Here is an 11,295-nt window from a genome sequence, read left to right as displayed (position 1 = left end):
ATAGACAGACAGACACACAGACACACAGACAAATAATAAATGGATAAATTAATAGATAGATACTTAGATAATAAATGGATGGATAGATAGATAGATAGACAAACACACAGACACACAGACACACAGACAAATAATAAATGGATAAATTAATAGATAGATACTTAGATAATAAATGGATGGATAGATAGATAGATAGATAGATAGATAGATAGATAGATAGATGGGAGATAGGGAGATAGGGAGGGAGATAGGGAGGTAGATAGGGCTGCTAGAAATATTATTGTGGGTTTCCTGCTTGTCTTGAAATTCAGTCATTTTCCTCCCTCTTCCTAAGTGCCTAGTTCCTTAACAATCTGCCCTCCCCCAACCCTCACCCCTCCATGTTTTTCTCTGAGGATCAGCTCCTTTGGGGAACACTTGCTGGTAAGCAGCAATTTATGGACTCAGTAAGCATGCTCCTTGTGTATGTAAAAGCGCAGAGTAAAGAGAATTCTTCTGTGATTGTTCTCCCCCTGTGAGGCTGCAGTGTAGATGACACATACATAAGTAAAATGGAATTTGGGGAAGCAAGGAACAGAGTATTTTTAAAAATTAAAAGTTTCTTATAAATCTTTAAGAAAATGCATCTGTGTCAACACAATAAAAATAATATCCCAGCCTACTGGTTTTCATCTGCTAGCCCCAGGGAAGCCCCAGGTCCTTAACCCTTTCACCCACAGTGCTCTTTGAAAACACACACGTGAGCAAGGGGGCCTCAGCTTCCCACAGGTGACAGGGACCGTATCCTCTTCTCTGGCCATGATTCCCCAGGCATTCAACAAAAAAACAGTATCTTAGAGATGCATTGCACAGTAATAATCATCATTTAGGATAATTCATCTTCATAAATGAGAAGAGTATATATTTGTCAGATTTGTTTTACGGAAAATAAAACCCCCCTCTATGTTTCTGGCTGTTCTTTCTATGTTCCCAAGGACTTGTCCCATACAAGCAAGAAAAATTTATGTCAACTGTCTTCTGAAAAACTATGGAGCTGGGGAGTGGTCCAGGCCTATCAACCCAGCCACATGGGTGACTGAGGCAGGGGGATTGGAAGGACAAGGCATGCTGGGCTATTAGAATAAGTCATAACTGGTCTGGACATCTCAGTGAGACCCTGACTTAAAATAAAAGGAGAGGGGCATTGTTCACAGAACACTTGCAAATAGATGAGGCCCTGGGTTCAAAATCCTGGAGTCTAGCTATACATGGTAGTCTCATTGGCTCTCAGTCAATAGATAGATAGATAGATAGATAGATAGATAGATAGATAGATAGATAGATAAATGGATAGGAGATAGGGAGATAGATAGGGAGGTAGATAGGGCTGCTGGTAATATTATTGTGGGTTTCCTGCTTGTCTTGAGATTCAGTCATTTTCCTCCCTCTTCCTAAGTGCCTAGTGCCTTAACAATCTGCCCTCCCCCAACCCTCACCCCTCAATGCAGTCTGCACATGCACCTCCTTTTGCTCTTTTTCTTCGTGATCACAGAGCCTCCATGTATTTCCCTATGGCCAGTGAACACACAGCACTGCCCACTTTACTCTGTAGCCCAAGACTAAAGACAGCCAATGAGATGGGAGTGTGTCTGATGAGCTTTCCTGACCTGCCCCTTAGAGGCAGCTAATCCGGCTGGGCTGCTGACCTGTACTCTTCTTGACGTTCATCTTTGTCTTTCTTGCCTACTCCATTGCTTATGAGATGCCCAGAACTCCAGCTCCTACTTTGGACTATGCAGCAAACTTGACTGCGGAACCTTGTCATTTAAATGATGTAAAAGATACTTTGTTGACTAAGAAATCACCATAGCAACAGTGAAAAGGTGAGCTCTAGGCCGTGCTCTTGATTTTTATGGGAGGAATGGAGGATTCTGTTTAAGCTGCTGTCGTCCGCAGGGTTTCAGTTTGAAGCAGATGAACTTGAAGCTGTGAGCCATATTTCCTTTTTGCTTTTCTAGTTTGGTCTCAAAACAAATCTTCTGCTTTGGCCTGTAAGAAAAATCTATTTACAGAGCTCACTTTCCCAAATGTAGTGTAGTGTGACTGATTGCTATGGTCCTGTCCAAACCTTTAAGGTGAGTTATTGAAACGTGAGTCTAGAGTGTGTTCTGTGATGCTAATACAATGCACATCACCAACTATTTCTCAAAGGGCACCATTAAATGTGCATAGGAAAATAGTTTGGTGATCACACATCCTTACTCATCTTGACCACTTGTCCCAACAATGGGAAATTAAATAATGAGTTAAAAACCAGGGAAGTGTCATTCTTGTATAAGGGAAAAGTGCCTCCTCCTTGTCAACGTGCTCTTCGGAGTTAATAACATTGTTAATCTCTCTCTTTGTGCAGCTATTTCAGCAGCTCATTTTTTAGGAGACAGTGCTATTAAAGGTTGCCTTCATTCACAGTGCTAAGCTCCCAAAACTGCCAACTGGCACACCAACAAAAGATATGCGGAATTATTTAATGAAAGGATGATGCATGAAAATGAGCATTTTTAACACTATTATATCATCAGTCAGAAGGGAATGTTACTTCTGGAGGAATGGCTCAGCTGTTAAGAGTTCATACTGCTCCTGCAGAGGACCAGGATGTGGTTCCCCAAACCTACATCAGGCGACTCCTAACTGCCTGTAACTCCATCTCTGAGGGATCCAATGATGTTATCTTGGCTCCACAGATACTTACATGGATGTAAAAATACACAGTCACGGTCACACATAAATAAAAATAAATCATTTTTTGATAACTAGAAAAAAACGACTCAGCAGGTAAAAATGCTCACCTCCAAGTGTTACTGTTTGAGTTTGGTTCCCATGGTGGAAACAGAGAACTAACTCCTTCGGAACCTCCAGACACAGCTGGAACAAGCACACACACACACACACACACACACACACACACACACACACACGCGCGCACACACAGTTAAAATTGTAAAAATTAATGAATGTCATTTTCCAAAATCTATCAAAAAATAATGATCATCATTACAATCAATAATTGCTGAGTCCTGTCTATATGGTCATTATGCATTTTAAAATCTGTGGGGGGGGAAGAAGGGGGGAGGGAGAGAGGATGAGAGAAAGAGAGACAGAGAGACAGAGACAGAAACAAAGACAGAGAGATAGACACAGACACAAAGAGAAACAGAGAAAGATCCCATATTATATTTTCAGTCACACCAATTCTAAAAAAGCATTTCATGTCAGATCATCAGAAGGGTCTCCTCTGCTGACTTCTCTCCTAACTCCTCCCTCCTCACCCCGCCCCATTTCCCATTCTTCACTTTTATTTCCCAGTGCCATGGCTACAGTGCCTGACCTAGATTCTCTATCGAGGAGATTTCCTATAGAGATCATTTCTATATAGAGACTTTCTGTACCTATTTGAATGCCTCCTTCTTGGAAGAAACACTTTGATGTGTTTCATCGTGTGTATGCGAAGATTGGCCTGAGAATGGACTCCATTGCTGATAAGCCATAGGTACCATCTATACATGTAAGCCATTTTCCCTTTAGACCAAAAGGTTAAATCACAAACAATGGAGACATTTTAGATGTGGAGCAAACATGTCGTAGACATAGCCTTGAGACAAACACCCAGGAGACCCCCACGGGGTCTCTGATCACTCAGCTGAGTCATTCTCATTGCCAACTAGGGAGCCTAGGTGCAAAGTCTCTTTGCAACTAGTACAAATAATCTTGCAAAATTAGAGCATTGCTTCTTAATAGACTGTAACCTGTTTGTTGGAAACAAATCATTTGTTCACTGGATGGCAGGGATCCAGGCACCTGCGATGTCATCACCAACAAAACCTCAGTAGAACATTTCTAGTAAAAGAGGAAACTTGAAATAAATGCACAGTTTTGTGTAAGCCTAAGCCAAAAGTTCTTATATGAATAAAGTCTGCTCACTCTGAAGAGAAATTCGAAAGTCAACAAAACAACCTTTTTTCTCATATAGCCAAAGCACAGCGTCAGCTCTTCTGCCCAGCTTGGCATGATTGAGCACCCAGTGATTAGAAACTAGTGAAGAGGAGATACTGACAGATCTCAGGGGGAAAATCCTCTCTGAAATTCTCTCTATTTCTCCTGTGCTATAGTCACAAACCTGGAGATGAAGGCATTCCGTGATAGACCCTGAACCCCGTGGACTTTTGAGACTATCGCAGCACAGACAGGTGAATTCCCCACTGTGGTGAGAGATAACCATACCTGAGGGATTTCAGAGGACTGAATTGGAGACATGGCAGTCTCAAGTGTCATTTTCTCCAACCACCTTGACTTACCATCTCCACTGAAGTTTTAAAGGAAGGAATGAAGCAGGGTCCAGACTGAACTTCAAGAGGATTTGTGAGTTAGAAAAAACAAGCTGAAGCAGTCAGGATTCAGGTAGAGGGATTGGCTTCCAAGAACCTAAGAAATGTTGGGAGCTGAGCTTTAGATTGGAACTTTATCTTGTCTTCTATGCAGGAACGTTTCCCAGAGCCTTGAACAGTGCCTGCCACACAGTGGTAACTCACAAAATAGCTCCTAAACTCCTCAAGCACAGGACCATGTCTTCATGACCACAGCTGGGAATGGAGACCCTACAACCAGGCAGGGAGTGGGCAGGAAATGGGCAGTTTCCATTAGACATCAATCCGTAGCTCATCCCCAGGGGAAAAATAAAGGAGTTGGAGGACACGAAATTCTGATTAGGAAACCTTTGTGATAAAGTTAAAAGAGGTATTGAAGAATTATGTAAGGGTTTTCTAATTCAATAGAGTAAAAACACCTGAAAGAGCTCTAAAAGAGTCTGGAAAATGTAAAACCATATTAACCAGTGAGGGAAACTAGCTATCCTCTTCATAGAGAATGTGGGACTCAAGTACTCAAATCAGTTGAAAAGGTTAAACAGTCTACTGGGACCTCGGAGAGGAACCCCCAAAAAGCAGGAGCTTGAGGGCTCTTGTTCTTACACTGACTTTTAGGGCAGACTTGATTTTTTTTTTAATTGGAGGGGAAATTTACTTCTTTTATTGATCAAATCCACAAGCAGATTTGCAACTACTGTCCATTGGTTAGATTTCCTTGTGTTTTTTTTTTTTTTTTTTTTTTTTTTTGGTTCTTTTTTTCGGAGCTGGGGACCGAACCCAGGGTCTTGCGCTTCCTAGGTAAGCGCTCTACCACTGAGCTAAATCCCCAGCCCAATTTCCTTGTGTTTTAATTCTTTAGCAGTGGACTAATTGGACAGACTCTGTGTTTGCTTGTTTGTTTCTTCCCTTGTTTGCTTGTTTGCAGGGCCTTGATCTATATAGCCATGCTGACTTTGAACTCTAAGTGTGTTCCTGTGTGTATACATGTGTACATATGCATGTGGTACACATGTGTACGTGTGTGTATATGTGTGTGTGGTATATGTGTGTATGTGTACATGTGGTACATGTGTGTGCATGTGCATGTATGCATATATGGTATATGTGTGTGTGCATATATGCGTATATGGTATATGTGTGTGCATATATGCATATAGTATATGTGTTTGTGTGTGTACATATGCATGTCCTGTATGTATGTATGTGTATATATGCATCTGGTATGTGTGTGTATATGTGCACATATGCATGTGGTGCATGTGAGTAAATCCATGTGTAGACTATACAGAGGCCGAAAGAGGATGTTTGAGTGTCCTGCTCTGTCACTCTCAGCCTTACTTCCTTGAGACAGTGTCTGTCACTGAACCAGGAACTTCATGTTTCTCCAGCTAAGCTGGCAGGACAGCAAATCCCAGCAATCCTCCTGTAGCAGCGGTGATCTCCCAGTCCCCACAGGTTGTTGGCTGCATGTTACACGGTAGATGCTTGGAATTGTATCTGGATCCTTCTGCTTATTTCCATAGAAGTGCTCTAATCCACTACGCCTTTCTTCTTCCTTCGCAGCCTCCAGAGTGATAGAATTGTAAGCACGGGCCATCCTGACTAGCTGGCCAGTGTTCTTAACTCAAAGAAATTTCCAATTATAGTACAAAATGTTAGATAAATGAGACCTCAATATCAATAACTTAAAACTGGTTTTTTAATTAGTTGGAAAGTCTGTGTATATTTGGTATTTATAAAATATTATATGTGTATTTGGTAGTTGAAATAGCTTTAAACTGTAGGAAATGGGGTTGCTGAAGTATCTAACAAGTTCTCTCTCGTGACTCTGAATGAGTAATTGAGTAATTGGGTTTCTAGTGCAGAGACAAAAGACACAAACAAAATTGGAATACTTACTGTAGCTTGAAATTTACCATCTTTAGAAACTGACTTCACTGGTTTTACATAAAAAGTATTACATAACAAGGGTCTATTTTGTTTTATTGCCTGTTAGAAAAGTTGAGGATTTTAAAATAAATATGGGTTATATGATTTTAAAAACAGTCTGCAAGATTTAAAGACCATTTATTAAACCTAGAATTCATTTTTTTAACATTTTTCAAAATCATCACACATATGTGTGTGTCTGTGTGGGTCTGTTTGTGTATGTCTGTGTGTCTATGAATGTGTTTGTGTGCGTGTGTGTGTGTGTGTGTGTGTGTGTGTGTGTGTGAATATCAGCATGTATATAAAGATGTTACTGCAGGCCACAAGAGGGTATTGGATCACCTGGAACTGGAGTCAGAGGAGATTGTGAGCTATGAAATATGGATGTGGGGATCTGAACTCAGATCCTCTGGAAGAGTAGCAGTACATCCTCTTAACCACTAGGCCATCTCTACAGCCTCTAGAATTACCAGTTAAGGAACACTGACTAACTCAACTTGTGTCGAAGAGACATTAATCACACATTCCCTTGAATGTGACTGCTACAAATATATTTTTAAACTCAGCAGAATTCATTTATTTAATGTCTCTTAGACGTCAGATCTAGTACTGAATGCTAGGAATATAGCAGTGAATAAAACAAAGACAAAACACGTATCTCAGTGGGCCCTGTGAAATTAAGCTTAAGAAGTTAGAAAGAGCCACTATTGAACATTTTGCTTTTATATACCAAAACCAATGTTACTTATTTTGGTCAGGAAACCACTGAGCCTATACCTGTTATCACAGCCCTTATGAGGCAGGGGAAGGATGATCATAAAGTCAGGACCAGCCTGGGCTACACAGTGAGACTTTTCCCAAAGAGAAGGACAAAGAATGTTCATAATTCATTTTTCATTACATTAAATTCTCCTGTGACAGTGTCTCTATCCATCCATGTATCATCAGTGACTAACTGGTTTGTACATTGAATCTTATGGTGTGTTGTCTAGAATAACAACTATTACTACTACTATACTACTATACTACTACTACTACTACTACTACTACTACTACTACTACTACTACTACTACTATTACCATTCAGAGAAAATCAAATAAAGCAAGATATTTCTGAAAATGCAAATATCTCTAATCTTAAGGGCTAAGATAGGCTGGAGAGATGGCTCAGTGGTTAAGAGCACTGACTGCTCTTCCAGAGGTCCTGAGTTCAAATCCCAGCAACCACATGGTGGCTCACAACCATCTTTATTTGGATCTGATGCCCTCTTCTGGTGTGCCTGAGGACAAGGGCAGTGTACTCATATAAATAAAATAAATGAATCTTTTTTTAAAAGGGCTAAGATAGATTTCGGTCTTTTAGATAATTCAGTTAGATTTTGTTTCCCTAAGTTAAGGTATAAACTTTCTGATAGACTTTCCAATAATGGAAGCTCGACAGTACCAAAAGGAAAAGTGTAGGGGGGCCATTGTATAAGGAGGCTTGGGGCTGGAATTGGGAAGTCAGGGTATTGGATATTGTGATAGGAAGAGTGGTAAAAATGCAAAAACGTCTTGGCTCTGGGGAAAGGCCTGCAGGGAAGAAGTGGAAGGAGCCCATGATGTTTTCCCAGATGATCCTTTGCAAAATATAGAAGATTAACTATGCCTTCAAAATTTTCAGTTTGTGGAAGAGCTTGAAGGGGCTCGAGACCCCAAAAGTACAACAGTGTCAAGCAACCAGAGCTTCCAGGGACTAAGCCACTACCTAAAGACTATACATGGACTGACCCTGGACTCTGACCCCATAGGTAGCAATGAATATCCTAGTAAGAGCACCAGTGGAAGGGGAAGCCCTGGGTCCTGCTAAGACTGAACCCCCAGTGAACTAGACTATGGGGGGAGGGCGGCAATGGGGGCAGGATTGGGAGGGGAACACCCATAAGGAAAGGGAGGGGGGAGGGGGATGTTTGCCCGGAAACCGGGAAAGGGAATAACACTTGAAATGTATATAAGAAATACTCAAGTTAATAAAAAAAATTTTTTTCAGTTTGGGCAAATAAAGTGTTTGCAAAATGATTAGGAGTTCAAGAGACATTGATTTCATGGGGAGAAGTTTAAACAGCTATATATCCAATCTTCTGAAACATTTCCTATTTGTAAATCGATCATTATATTTTAATAATCAGAACTCACAAAAATCGCATTGAGGGCAGTGGTAAAGTCTAGAAAATTCCAAAGCCCAACAATGACTTGAGCCATCACTTTTTCTGGACAACCCAAAGCTAGGAACTCTGAGTTGAGTAACCCCCTGTGTAATTTTATGTCATTTTCTGAGCTGTCACCATGCGCACCTCAGCTGTAACATGCTATGGAGACTAAAAACATTGCTGCCAGCCCTTGTACAGGTTCTGCTCCAACCGACAGCTGGCAATCCTTCTACACTGTGGCTAACTACGCATTGTGCAGGGATATGGGGACCAAAAGACAAGTCGATCCTTATGTCATCTGGAAGACTGAATTCAAACCTGAACAACCACTGCTTGAATGGACAGCTGCTAGCAAGCCATGTAGGTCCTCTGCCCCTCAGTTACCCTTCAATGAGAGACTGCAATGATGCCTACCTGAGTGGCTTGAGGTAAGAGGTTTTCTGTGCCTGACATAGGAACTTTCAGATGTGAACTTACACAAGAGTCTGCCAATGGGCAGGAAACACAAAACAAAACCACATTGTATATATTGCCCGTGGTCCATCATAGATGTGAGTGTTAATCAGTAATTAAAGAAGTGAGCAGGACCTGGAGGTGCAACCAGTTATAGAGCACATACTTGGTCTATGGGAGTTCTGGGTTCAGGAAGAAACTACAGGAGACTCAAATTCCTACTTGGATCCTTGAGACTGTGCGATAGGGCACAGGTTTATAAACAGTGTTAAACAGCTGATCGGGCTTTGGCTTTAATTTAATGAATTAAAAAATTATGTAAGCAGCTATTAACAGTTTTAAAGTAAAATGACGCTCATAACAGTAGCCTTTAGGACAATTAATGTCTTCCAATTGGAACAAATTTCCTCAGAAAATGATTTCTATAGATCCACATACACCAGGCTGAGTTATTAAGGGAAAATGAGTTTAATAAGACAGAATTAACCAGATTTCGTATCATCCAAGAAGGTATACTGTAAAAAAAATGTTTTGAATATCAATCGACCTCTGGTAACTTTAGTGTTGTCAAAATTTGTATTATAGTGAGGTAGACAGTTTCCAAGAAAAAAAACTCTCCATTAGACACACTTAAATTTTGTAATAATATTTAAGAAAACGATAACATTAGGAAAGAATGAAATATCTGATTAATGCTTAACTTTGTACAACTCGAATATAAACTTTAAAAATATTAGAAATTATAACATTTGAGTGCATATAACGTTTTGTACATTAAGATGAATTGCATGTTTTCTCTTTGCACTTTCAGTCATCTTAAATAAACAAATATATACAGCCTTAACAGAACAACAGTGCATCCGAAACAAATGTGCATTTAAGTTAGTTCTCCTGGCCGAGTCTGGTCTTTTCTCTCTTACCAGTTTATATTACCGTGTATTAGCAGTCCAATTCTTCCCTTGACAGTTTGTAGCTCTCTGAACCAGGTAAGAAACAGATTTCAATGGAGAGAGAACAAACCAGTTGGGGTAACCCAAAAACACTCTGTAATCATTAACACAGACAAGGTCCTCGGTTTAAACTATTCCATGGACAGAGATGAAGAAGTTTACTTTCCAAAGGGACTTTGTCTGGGCAGTGTTTGAAAATAATTGTCATACGTACTGTGGGAAGGATTGAGGTTTCAACTACCTGGGATCAGGTATTTCCCGTGTGCTGTCTCTGGTTCCTTCTGGCTTCTTTCCCCATGCCCTGTATCCCAGTTTCCACCCCAAGCTCAATGTAACACTTGACTCACAGCTTCTCATTACTAAGGTTTAAAAACACCACCTAACTGGTAATTACAATCTAAAACAATTCTCTAGGGGGAGCCCTGGGCTATTGCTGGCTGGTAATCTCTCAGGAATGTCAGAAAGAGGAGAGGGGACTTAAATTTTAAGAAACTTCAGAGGCAGAGGCTCCTGGCCCTTTCATCCCCCTTCCCTGCTTGGGGCCTGGCCCTTTATCTCCATCCTCCTGTGGGGCCGTCGTCTCCCCTCCTGATGTAGCCCTTCCACCTTTCAGGTCCTTTCCTTCTCTTCCCTTCTTCCTTTAATTATAGAGTTCCCACTCCTTGCCATTGAAAAAAGAAAAGAAAAGAAAAAGTCGCTGCCTTAGAAGGAGGTGCTGGAATTTTGGCAAATTCTGTTTAAAGAAATCAATGAGAAACGGACGTGACCAAGAGCTTTCGGGTGGGTTACCTCCAGCCTTGGGTAATGTACGCCCCGTGTCACCCGGTCAGAGGTAGGCCTTGTGGTTTCTCATTATCCTTCACGGGGTTCCACATGGACTAATTCTTGTCATTCCATCCATACCAACTCCTTTCCCCCCACCAGCAACGGTAAAGGCATCCTGAGACCTAAGTCCACAGAGGTTACAACTCCCAGTTCCCCATGCTGGCAGAGGCCAGGACAGAGCTGAATTTGGGGACGCACAGAAGCGAAAGGAGGCCGTTTGGGCTTCTCTTAAGGGCAAGACCCTTCCCGACTCATTTGTTTGGCCAATGCTCCTAATACTTCCTGTGCGGCCAAGGACAGGCTGGAAAGACTCAAGCTCTCACTTTTTTACACAGGTAGAAACAACTAATCTGAGATTCAGGCAAAAGTAATTGGTTATTCTCTCATGCCCTCCTCCCCACAGATCTCTTGGTGAACAGATGTGCATCTATTTCCCTTCCATGTTCTATCAAAACCAAGGAGACATAACAACAGCAACAACAGCATAATAAAATAATAAAAGAAAGAATCCTTCTTGTCTAGTCTTTCCAGGGTGGCCAGGCAAAGTGT

General features: G+C 41.1%; 1 long non-coding RNA gene across 1 annotated transcript; it reads left to right on the top strand.

Annotated features, from left to right (window-relative positions):
- Positions 1-1,894: 1,894 nt before the first annotated feature.
- On the top strand, positions 1,895-11,249 carry LOC120102824 (uncharacterized). Its single transcript, XR_015620699.1, has 5 exons — positions 1,895-1,967; positions 4,146-4,223; positions 8,706-8,946; positions 10,572-10,753; positions 11,150-11,249. It is a non-coding gene; the product is annotated as an uncharacterized LOC120102824 (long non-coding RNA).
- Positions 11,250-11,295: the final 46 nt, after the last annotated feature.

The sequence above is a fragment of the Rattus norvegicus genome, chromosome 5, assembly GCF_021556685.1.
Source record: "Rattus norvegicus strain SHRSP/BbbUtx chromosome 5, alternate assembly SHRSP_T2T, whole genome shotgun sequence".
Lineage (NCBI taxonomy): Eukaryota > Metazoa > Chordata > Mammalia > Rodentia > Muridae > Rattus > Rattus norvegicus.
The sequence above is the reverse complement of the archived record's forward strand: the minus strand, read 5'-3'. Positions and strand labels throughout refer to the sequence as shown.